This window comes from Canis aureus, chromosome 24 (assembly GCF_053574225.1).
Source record: "Canis aureus isolate CA01 chromosome 24, VMU_Caureus_v.1.0, whole genome shotgun sequence".
Classification (NCBI taxonomy): Eukaryota; Metazoa; Chordata; class Mammalia; order Carnivora; family Canidae; genus Canis; species Canis aureus.
Genome location: NC_135634.1, coordinates 3,483,488 through 3,495,839, shown reverse-complemented (window position 1 = coordinate 3,495,839; position 12,352 = coordinate 3,483,488). Strand labels below are relative to the sequence as shown.

At 36.6% G+C, this 12,352-nt stretch overlaps 1 long non-coding RNA gene across 19 annotated transcripts in view; it reads right to left on the bottom strand.

The window, feature by feature from the left end:
• LOC144295675 (uncharacterized) overlaps window positions 1-12,352 on the bottom strand; it is a 46,921-nt gene that overhangs the window by 14,738 nt on the left and 19,831 nt on the right. For 9 of the 19 annotated variants that reach the window (XR_013362744.1, XR_013362738.1, XR_013362739.1 and 6 more), the window contains 2 exons: window positions 5,196-5,290; window positions 4,004-4,143 (listed from right to left, as the gene is read on the bottom strand). The exons of 7 other annotated variants lie outside the window; for them this stretch is intronic. This is a non-coding gene — a long non-coding RNA (uncharacterized LOC144295675). Of the gene's footprint in view, window positions 1-3,954; window positions 4,144-5,195; window positions 5,291-12,352 lie in introns of those variants that run through there. 3 more of the 19 variants (XR_013362746.1, XR_013362741.1, XR_013362734.1) reach the window with 2 other exon arrangements.

Genomic DNA, 12,352 nt, shown 5'->3' with positions numbered 1-12,352 from the left:
AAAAATAATCTTGCAAATTAGGTATTATTGTATTCATTTTACAGATGAGTAAGCTAAATTGTTAGAGCTGACACCAAAATCTGAGCTATTTCTACTACAACTTGCCACCTTCCTAATTTAAATGATTGCATTCTTCCTAGCTTGTCCAATAGCTTCCTTATTCATTTACATTTATCCAGAATTTCCTTTCTCCACTTAATTGTTTATGTCATGATGAGATTTATTTTACTAAAATCCTACTTTCATCATGTCTGGTGAAGGGGTTCAAAACAAATCTCCCACAAATATGCCGTTTTGGCACAAAGATTATTTTAAGCTAATAGTAATCAAAAGCCAGCATGTTCAGAAAAATCTCTTTAACTCCCCCTCAACTGTCTAAATTTACTTCGGAAAGGGGGCCTGTACCAGGAAGACAATTATTACCAGAGATTCCTTTTTACCTAGGAACATATCTACATAACAAGGCAAACTTCTGTTTTCCAAATATCTCCTCTTACCTTCCTACAAATAGCCCTCTCCCCGTTTGCATCCCCTGATCCCTAGCTCAGATCCCTAGCTCCCTAACCCTTCCCTTAGCTCAGAAGGTTATATAAGCTTCAGTTACTTGGCTGCTCTTTGCACCTTATCTTTTATGGGGCCACCTGTACATATGTACTTAAATTTGTTTTTCTCCTGTTAATCTCTCTTAGGTCAATTTAATTATTAGACCAGTCAAAGAATCTAAAAGGGAAGAAGGGAAAGTTTTCCTGCCTCTACACGGGATTGAAACACTGAAATGGTTCTCCAAATCCTAAAAGATAAAATAAAAATTCCCACATGCTGACTTTCTACAGTCTGAACTCAAGTATTATGCTAATCTTTTACTACTTTCTGGAAATGAAAATCATTCCCTCTCCGCCCCCATAATTCATTTCTTTAAGAACTATAGGGGAGCAGAATTTGCCACCCCAAAATATATCTCTCTGGTACATTTTAGACTATTTTTAATTAACTGAAAACACAAGAGAAGCTCTGAAAACCAAGAGAAAGTTCCTTTTTGAGAGAGACACTTACATGTATAAGGAAAGTCTCCATTTACAAAGGTGTCTCCCTGGCTGTGTACCAGAAAATGGCAGAGGACTATAAATTCCTATAAACTCTTATCAATGGAGAAGACTACATCAATCTGCAGAACAACCTTACCCTTGTTTACTGTGTTTTATTAACTTCCCATAACTGACTCCCCATCTCCAACATCTTAATTTGTCTTTAACTGTGGATAGTAATTAAGGCGATAGCTTCAGGCATTGGGAAGATACTCAGGTTTCATAGGTCTCTTCCATGTGTACAGTGTAGAGGCTGCTTTTAGGCAGCCAACTTGAGCAATGGACACCTGAGTAAAGCAGAAGGGCCCTGCAGTGACCCGCTGGATAAATACAAGCAGGCCCATGAGGAGACTCACCTCAAAATATCCATAAGCCCTAGCTGACCCAGGCACAGGTACCAAAAAAGGAAAATTCAGCAAGTTGCCCCAGCCTCTCACCCCTCCTTTAGCTACAGCAACCCCCAACCCCAATCCCACCCTCCCATTCCCCACCTCCTACCCCCATCTCCTCCTCACAGTCTCTCCTCTGCTGTCCTGCCTACTGCTCCCTTACAATGTAGTCAATAAATTTCTCTCTCCTTTGTTCTGCCTTGAGAAAATTTCACTGCCCTTATTGTGGGTCCCCATCTGATTGGGTCACCCCACACAACAGGAGGCTTACTTGTTATTAAAATTTTGCTTATTTTTCTCCAGTTAATCTCTTCTATCAAATTATTTATTAAACAAGCCAAAGAACCTAGAAGAAGAGAAAACTTTTTTGCCCCTACAAAACTACTTATCCCTCCTTTTGAGGGCTTTCACTCCCCTAACCACTCCTGTTTGGGCTGTGAAAAACATGAACACATCCTCATTTGTGTCCACAATTGGAATCAGAGAAAAAGATTGGACAAATCCTGGGCCTCTGGCATTTTATTTCTAAGATATTTGGAACTGGACCTGAGAGACTCTAATTTGTCTCTTACAACTTGGACTATGAAGTGATGGATATCTGAGATTGGGGCCAACCAATGAGTATAAAAGAGAAGATTCACGTTCAGAGATAGGAAGAGAAATCATTGTTCTGAGAAAAGTAGGAATGAAAGGCCATAGAGAGAAGAAGAGATGCCTTTATTATGCTCCTTAGTGCTTTAAATGTCTTCCTCTAGTCTCTCCAAGGCATGCATTCTCAGGGGGCCATATCACTTCCATGGGGGATAACTGGTTACTGGGGCAGGGGGAGGATGGCCAAAAAAAAAAAAACCAAAAAAATAAAAATAAAAGACTTAAGATTTTTGCAATTTGGAATTTCTCTTCTGAAAAGAAAACCAACATTCTAACCGCAGTTGTTGACCCTTGAACATGGGTCTGAGCTGCGTGGGTCCACCTAAACACATTTTTTTTTTTTGGATAAATATAGTACAATACTGTAAATGTATTTCTCTTCCTTACGATTTCCTTCATAACTTTTTTCCCTAGCTTACTTTATTGTAAGAATTAGTATATAATGCATATAACATACGAAATATGTGTTGTTAATCTTAAAAATAAAACTACCAGTTATGTTACAGCAAAAAAAAAAAAGGATTTATTTGAGAATAGCAGAGAATTACAATATGGGACAAACAAACTATGGCAAAACTTTAGTCAGGGCTGCAGAATAAAGGAGAGGAGCACTCTTACAAAGAGGAAAGGAGTAATTTGGGAAGGCTGCTATAAAAAAAAGTTCACTGGAGTAAAGTAGGAGGTTGAAGTACAGTGAATTATCACTGGTTGAGTTGTGACTGTTTCTCACTGGTGGGGCTATTGCTGGAGGAGGAGGAGAGCCTTTCTTCCTCCTGCTGGAATCCACAAAGTAGTAGCTGCGTTCAAGGTCTATCTCTATGTTGGGTGTGCAATTGATGAGTGATAGGGTATGAGAGCATCCCCAGCCAAACCTCCTCATTCCATTTTAGTGAGGTTTCCCATCATTAATTCTCCCAGTGCCATTCAACTGTTTACTTTACTGGTAGGGCTATTAGTAGTTAAGATTTTGAGGAGGCAAACGTCATATATGCATTTTCACCTGCACCAGGGTCAGTCATCCTACCCTTGTGCTGTTCAAGGGTTGATGGTACATTTTATCTACTGTTCAATGAATAAAAATAGGACCCAGTTCCTGTATGGTATTGAGAATTGTTTCATAAATCTTGCAGAGTTATGCATTTTTCCATGAGATACTATTATGCCTCATCTGCTTTTGGACAGTCCTTAAATTTTTTAACAATTACACTTTCCTTTAAATAAGGAACAGAAAAAATTAGTATACTAAAGAAGCAGAGAAATTAGTGATAAAGAAGAGAATAAATCCCTTCCTTTCCCTTTCTCCTCTTTCCTTTCTTCTTTGTTAACAAAAATACTAATCCTCAGTGACCCTGCTGGGTATATTATTATTATTATCTCTATTTAACAATGAAAAAAATGAAATACGAAGATATTAAGACACCAGGAGGTAAGCAGCTAATGTCCTAATTATCAGAGCCAAGAGTTAAATGTGTGACCAAGTGGTTCTAAACCCCATGTTCCTTTCCTACCAAAACACACTGGCTCCCAGAAATCTATTCCCTTACCAACAGAGATTTTCCTCATTCCACTCAAGCTTTATAACATTAATTCTCCATGAGACTTGAATTTATTAAAATGAATTCCCTCATATGCCTACATTTTCATTCCTTTTTATTTCATTCAGCCCACAGCAAAGCAATTTATGGTAAAGGCAAGAGTAACATTTACCCTTATGTTTACCCTTACCCTTATGTTACCCTTATATTTCTCTCAGGAAATATATAATATAGTACAGATATTGAATATGCTGAATGGATTCTTACTTGTGTTTAAGTACAAATTAAGGGAAATTTTATTTTATTTTAAGATTTTATTTATTTATTCATGAGAGACACATACACACAGAGAGAGAGGCAGAGACACAGGTAGAGGATGAAGCAGGTTCCCTGCAAGGAGCCCAATGCAGGACTTGATCCTGGATCCCGGGATCCTGCCCAGAGCCGAAGGCAGCTGCTCAACTTTGAGCCACCCAGGTGTCCCTGTAACAGAAATTTTAAAGGGAAAACAGTGTCTTGACTATGTTAAGCCCCTTTATGGCCCACCTCCCTCCAGAAGGGGAAAGGTATTCCAATTCCACACACAGGAAAGTTCTTCTGTGTTCATCACACGATGATTACTTTCCTCCCATGCATCTTGTCTCAGAATCATATGATAAAATAGCCAACAGCATAAAATACTGAAAATTCAGACTACTTTCACAAATTTGATTATTAATTCACTCTCTTTAAAAAAATCACATGAGGTTATACATAGGAATACTGACAATCCCTTTCTCTAGAGCACCATTTTAAAAGAGTAGGTGACCCATGTCACATATCCTTATGGAGTGCTTCTTAAATTAAAAAGGCAGATTCTCTAGTTCTAATTTCATTGAATGCTAGTCTGAAAGCTGGGCTTGAGAATTTCTTCCTGAACAAGCTATCCAGGTAATGCTGATACATGTTTTCTGACTTGAGGATCTTCAGTACTTCCTTTTTATACATGTTAGTATTTGCAGAAAGCAATACATAGAGATTACATCAATTGTATAGAAATGGTATCAACTGAATGAAAACTTATTAGATTTATTTTGCAAGCTCTATAGATTTAGGAATTGCCTTCTAAATGTGTATTTCAAAAATATGTACAAAGTGGTGAATTTGCCATCCACTATGTTACTCATTTCTCTTTTTATGAACTACCTTATAAATTCTCCCCTAGTTTAATTTCTAGGAAAGCAGTTTGTTTCTCTCAAAAAAAAAAAAAAGAAAATGCTTAGTGCGAGGGGTCAACAGGAACTAGTTAACTCATTATATAAATTATATAGGCAACTCTAATATATGAATCTTCAAAATTTGGGCCAGCTATTGAAGATATAAACAATATAAGTACGGAGAGGCCTCCATTAATGGCATGTCACAAGAATATACAAACTGCAAAGGAATTAGAAAGTCTTTTTCTTGCCTTGATTCTCAAAAAAGGTCAAAACTAACTTGCAGCATTCTAGTTTCTGCTCCGGCATGTGAAAGAGTTTGAAACACTTCACTCCTACCTTTGCAACAAGAAAAAGCTAGATTAACTGGAAGTCATCTATTTTGGGGGGATCCATCTGAGAACTCAGGTTGCAAGACAAATTGCACCTCCCTCCTAAAAAAAAAAAAAAAAAAAAAAAGATTTTAGAGAGACACACACACATCCCAAGAGTCATATATGAGACCTGCTGAATCAGAAGCTGCTGCCAGCACAATCTGATGGAAACACTTAGCTGGTAATTTTAATGACTTGCTGGAAACTAGCTGTAGTTTAGCTTGAGAGTAAGAGACTTGTGGAAGACATAGTCCTAGGGATCCCCTATAATTTTATGGGGTTTATGTCTAGAAATCCAGGTCTTCATGGTAAAAAATTGCTGGAGGTCTCTATCTCGCAGAGGGAGAAGGGAATCATTGTGATATATACTCCTAGAGATTTCTTCATAACAAACATCTACTCCTTAGGGGAAAACACTTTGCCAAAGCCTCCTTCTTGCTGAAGGAAGGGAAATTTTTTTAACTTTTTATTTTTATTTTTTTTAATTTTAGAGAGAGGAGGCAGTGGGGGGAGGAGCAAGGCAGAGCAAGAGGGAGAGAGAACCCAAGCAGACTGCACTGAACTCAGAGCCCAACATGGGGCTGGATCCCACGACCCCAAGATCATGAACTGAGCCAAAACCAAGAGTTGGAAACTCAACTGACTGAGTGACCCAGGTACCCCAGGGAAGGAATTCTTCACACTCCAACTGCCTCTAGCCTTTCTTCAAGTGAATGAGGGTGATGATAAAGTCAACAAAATTCAGGCTTCAAGCAAATAGATTAGGGTCATTAGAGCCAGGGAAGAAAGTAGGGACCCTGAGACAGAAGGCCCACAAAAGACTTTACTTTCCTTTGAGAATTTTTCCTTTGTGTTGACAGCTTAGCTACCTTCCTGGAGCAGGAGGCCTAGCTTTTGGACTATCTCAGCTTTTGACATACCTTCCTCAGTAAGCTTAGTCATGTCTAGCTTTCGAGTTAGAGTGAGAAATAGGTGACTCTTCTTTTCACGTGAACACTTAGAGGACACTATAGGGTTATTCACTGGCCTAATCTCAATATCGTCATGTCTCAGGGAATAGAGAGGCGTGAGGAGAGGAAAAGAAATGAGGGAATGACTAGTTGGTGGAGCAGTCAAAACACATAGATTTATCGATTGAATTCACTGTCTTACATGAGCATGGTTTGAGGCATCCCAAAACAAATATAATGGTAACTTCCAAGATCAACGGTCACAGATCACCTTTAAAAATATAATAATCAAAAAGTTTGAAATATTGTGAATATTACCAAAATGTGACACAGAAACAAGAAGTGAACAATGGGTAAGGGGAAAATAGTGTTAATAGATTTGCTTGACACAAGGTTGCTCCAAACCTTCAATTTGTAAAACACACACCTGGGCTGAACAACGGGATTCCTCCTCAGACTCTTACAGTAGCTGTCAGGAATGAGACAGCTTCATTCTCTGGGATTTAAAAGTCATAAAGGCATTGTAGATCGCAGTATGTCAGGGGTTATCTTACCACAGCATGAATATTTCCTGTGAGGGGTCACATTTTAACCCTGATGGACCCTTTATCTTGGCAGAATTTTTTTTAAAGGTGCATATAGCTTCTGTCACTTGTAACTGTAGTGAATATAGTTTCTAGGGTGAATAGAATTTCTGTCCTGTGTAACTGAAAAAACTCAAATAGATCATTTGACTTTGCTGTACTTCAGGAGAAGAGTTTCAACAAAAAAGCTAGAATAAAATTCATATATTTGTTAAATAATGAGTAAGAGTAGAGGGAGTGAAAGCACTTACTATATGGCACTCCTTGAAGACTTTGGATATTAAGTGTGAGAAAAGAAGAAAAGCAAGCAAAAAGCAGCTCTGGGAAATTTTGATTTACTTACTTATTAAAAAAAATTTTTTAAAGATTTTATTTATTTATCCATGAGAGACAGAGAGAGAGGCAGAGACAGAGGCAAAGGGAGAAGCAGGCTCCCCGTGGGGAGCCTGATGTGGGTCTGGATCCCAGGACCCCGGGATCACACCCTGAGCCAAAGGCAGATGCTCAACCACTGAGCCACCCAGGTATCCCTATTTAAAAAATTTTTCTTTAGATTTTATTTATTTGTGTGAGAGAGAGACAGTAAGAGCCAGGATGGGGGGAGAAAGGAGAGAGGGAGAAAGCAGACTCCCTGCCGAGTAGGGAGCCCCATGCAGGAACTCAATATCAGGACCCTGAGATTATGACCTGAACTGAAGGCAGATGCTTAACCAACTGAGCCACCCAGGTGCCCTCTGGGAATTTTTTAAAAACAATTTTCCTTTCTGAAGAAAAAGAAATTTGAAGAACAAAAGCATTCAAAGAACATTTATAGGCTGGGAACAGGGACTGGAAAAAAGTGTGATTGAGGGTGTAGGTGCCACAGGTTAAATCTCCAATTCTTGATTTTGGCTCAGGTCACCATCACAGGGTAGTGAAACCGAGCCCTGTGTTGGGCTTGCTGAGTGTAGAGCCTGCCCAAGATCCTCTCTTTCCCTCTGCCCCTCCAACCCCTCCCTAAAAAGGAGGGGGCAGGGAATCTAGCACTTACATTTGTATTGTCTTGAAATGCTTTTTTTGTCAGCAGAGACTTCTGATAGAACATACTAGAACACTTTTTGGAGTGACAATCATCTTTCTCAATCTGATCGATGGAAACAGTATCACGGGTAAGTGTGAACAGAGGAGAAAGAGGCAAGTGAAGAAGAAGGGAAAGATGAGAGAGATACTTGGTAATGTCAAACTAGGATAACTAGTCCCTTGCTTAAAAAACAGTGTTTATATTTTGAATCTCTAACTAGTAGTAATTTTTAAAACCAGGAATGCTATCTAATAGTTAATGGTTTTCATTACAAAACAATGCTACAAACAGGTGTTTAATGTATAATTTTCATATGATTTTTTAAAGTCTGAATTCTTGGGGATCTGAAAGACTGGAACTGTATTCTTAGTATATATACTCTGCCAAATACAATTATATTAAAAAGTGAATAGTTAATAGAATTTGTATATTTGGTGTAATGATGAAAAGATCAAAGCTTCTGAACATAAGCTTCTCTATCAAAATTTTTTGTTCTCTCTACCCTTATTTTTTATAAAACTTTCATTAACTCTTATTCTGAACGTACAGGAAGCCAGGTAGTGAGTTTGCTCAAGTGCTTTTTTTGACAAGAACCTAAAATAAAGAGAGTCCTGCTTGTGTTTGTGTACAGGGACGGTGGGGGGTGGGTGTTTTAATAATACCAGCACAGAAACTGAACAAGCAGGTATTCAAATAGTGCCTATTGTATGAGTGAAAGAATAAAGTGAGAGTAGGAGAGATTAAGTTATGCAATCACCTCCCTCATTCCCTTTTTCCTGTTTTCTGAAAATTTTAACTTCTGTTGTTTTGTCTAAACCAGTACGGCTTATTCAGAGTGTATTAATGCAAAACTAGTCCTTTTCCATCAAGTAATACAGAATCTCACTAAGTTAATTGCCTCCATTTAAAAATTCAAACTGGGGGGGACCGTGAAGGGCACGCGGGTGCACGAATGGGCAGCACAGCTCACCTCCCTCCAAAAATAAATAAATAAATATAAACAAACAAATAAATAAATAAAAATTCAAATTGGCTTGCTAATGTAATGTCTACATTTATACTATGTGTGCATATATATATGTACAGACATATATATATGTATTTATATATACAGACATATGTGTATTTCTTTTATCTGCCATATCCACCCTTTATTGCCAACATCCTGAGTTTATTTCCAGGTTCCCAAACTTCCATTTTGAATGGGAGAAGGTCTAAACATATATTTACTAGGGAACTATATGAAATAGAGTACTTAAAATGCCAGCTCCCAACCCACTTGGACAGGGCAGGTGCTAGAATGGAATGCTCACTGGGTTCCATGGTAGCAGCATCCCTGAATCTGCTGTCATAAATCCTCTCACTGACTAATCTCCTATCAATCTAATATTTCTTCTTTTCTGAAAACCTAGAGATTAAGGTTTAGATAATCAAAGTGCAAAGACATGTTTTTAGATTTTTAAGTCATATTTCAGACAAATTTCAAATATATTTTTATTCTTATAAACACATAATTTCCTAATTGTAAAAAAAAAGGCTTGTTTACTCTGGACTACAGAAAGAGGTATTTGGGTTCTATTGAACAAATAAAGAATTTATTTAACATATCTTTGAAAATTGGGATTTTCATCACATGTAATCATCTAAACAGTAAAGCAAAACGAATTGAATGTCCAATTCATGTGGCTTTGTCAAAACTTCCTCAATGTTTAAGGTGCATATTAACTTCTTAACTTATTTTATGGGTTCAAGAATAACCCCAATAGCAAAACTTCGCAAGAACTTTATAAGAAAAGAAATACCTATCCAATTTATTTTATAAACAGGGACCTCAAATATCCTTCACTCAATGTTAGCAAATTGCATTGAGCAAAGTATAAAACCTCATAACCAAATAGAGGTTTTCTTAGGAAATGAAAGACTGATTCAACACTAGAAAATTAGCATAATTTGGGATCCCTGGGTGGCGCAGCGGTTTGGCGCCTGCCTTTGGCCCAGGGCACGATCCTGGAGACCCGGGATCGAATCCCACGTCGGGCTCCCGGTGCATGGAGCCTGCTTCTCCCTCTGCCTGTGTCTCTGCCTCATTCTCTCTCTCTCTCTGTGACTATCACAAATAAATAAAAATTTAAAAAAAAAAAAAAAAGAAGAAAATTAGCATAATTCACCACCTTAATAACATAAAAGAGAAAACTCATATGATTGTCTCAATTGAGGCAGAAAAGACAACACCTACTCAGGGAAAAAAAAATCTTTAACTAAGAATAGAAAAAAACTTAATCTATTTGTAAATGTGAAGAGAAGGGAATGTTCTCAATCTGATGAAGTGTATTTGCAAAATATTTGTAGCTGATATCAATATCAATGGTGAAATAGAGAATGTTTTTACCCTAAGACTTGGAACAAGGTGAGGATGTTCAGCATCAGCACTTTTTATTTACCATGTTATGGAAGGCCCTAGCAAGTACAATTAAAAAAAAAAAAAAAAAAAAAAGGAAAGAATGAAAGAAAAAGAGGAATAAAAATCATAAAGGAAGAAGTAAAGCTATACATATTTATAAAGAACAATGGTTCTTTCTATAAAAATCACAAGAAATATACAAAAATAAATCCTTCAAGATCTAATAAGTAACTTTAGCTAAGTCACAGTATATAGAATCATCCAAAGAACAAATGGATATTTATTTGCTGGCAATAAAAACTGGAAATGAAATTTAAATAATAAAACATAAAATAAAATCAAAACAAAATAAGAATAAATGTAAAAAAAAAAAGAAAGATCTCTATACTAAAAACTTTAAATATTTTTGAGAGAAATTTAAAAATACCTAAATAAGTGGAGAAAATATACTATGTTCATGGACTGGAAGACTCAATATTAATAAGGTGCCAATCCTCCTCACATTCTTGTTAAGGTTATACAGCCCCAATTAAAATCCCAGGGAGATATTTGTTGAAATTTCCAAGCTAATGTAAAAATTTACATTGATATCCACAACATTTAAAATAGCCAACACAATTTTGAAAAATAAAAGAAAACTGAAGTACTTAGACCATCTGATTTGGAAAGTACTCTAAAGCCACAGTATATATAGGCAATCTGGTACTGACAAAAAGATAGACACACAGCATAGAAGCACAAGACAGAGTCCATAAGTAGACCTGTGCATATATAGTCAGTTGGTCTTCAACAAATGTCACTAAGGTAATACAATGGGCAGAGGGTGATTGTTTTTTTACCTTCATTTGTTTTGCTTTCAGCAAGTGGTGCTAAAACAATCTGACACCTCTATGAAAAAAGCATTAGCCTCGACTTTAGCCTTAAACCACCCACAAAAATTGCTTTGAGACTGATAATGAGCTTAAATATAAAGGATAAAGATATCAGGTTTCTGGGAGGAAATACAAGAGAATATTTTCATGACTTTGAATTAGGCAAAGATTTCTTATACCAGCTAAAAACCCACTAGCCATAAGAAAAAAAATTGGACTGTAATAATCCAATAAGGAAACAGACAAAAGATCTGAACATCCATTTCACTAAAGTGGATATGTAATTGGAAAATAAGCACATGAAAAAAAAATGTTCAATATCACAAGACATGCTAGAAATGTAAATTAAAACCAGCACGAGTGACCACCATACAACCACCAGGATGGCTAATTTTTTTTTAAATGATAATGGCAAATATTCACAAGGGGAAGAAATAATTGGTAGTTCATATATTACTGATATGATTGTAAAATGGTAATACCACTTTGGAAATCTCTTAAGCAGTTCTTTTAAAGTTTAATGTATACCTACCCAGCAACTCTGCCACTAGAAATTTATTCAGGATCTATAAAATATATGTGACCAAAGTGGTTTTTACAAAAATGTTCATTGAAACCTTATTTGTAATAGTCAAAAAACTGGAAGCAGCCCAATTGTTCATTAATAAAAAAATAATTATATAAATCATGTATATCTGAACAATGGAATACTATTTATCATTATGCCAATCACATGAATTAATTATTAGACTGAACAAAAGCAGCTAGACACTAAAGATAATATACCATATAATTCCAATTATATGAATTTTTCAATAGCAAAGACTAAGCTATGGTGATAGAAATCACATTGATGGTTTTCTCTGGGTGAGATGAATAGACTAGAAAAGAACACAAAAGAAGTTTCTGGAATGATGGAGATATCCTATATCTTCATGAGTTGCTGGTTTCACAAATGTAAATTATTTTTCAAAATATGAGGCACCTAGGTGGCTCAGTAGGTTAGGTATCTGCCTTCAGCTCAGATCATGATGCTGGGGACCTGGGATCCGGCTTCCTGCTCAGTGGGGAGCATGCTTCTCCCTCTCCTGCTCTGCCTGCTTGTGCTCTCTCTCTCTCTCTCTTTGTCAAATATATAATAAACTCTTTTTAAAAAACCTAATTGAATTGTGTACTTTAGATCTATGCATTTTATATGCAGATTGCTCATCAATAAATAAAATTAAATTAACGTTATCATGCATATGTTTAAGTG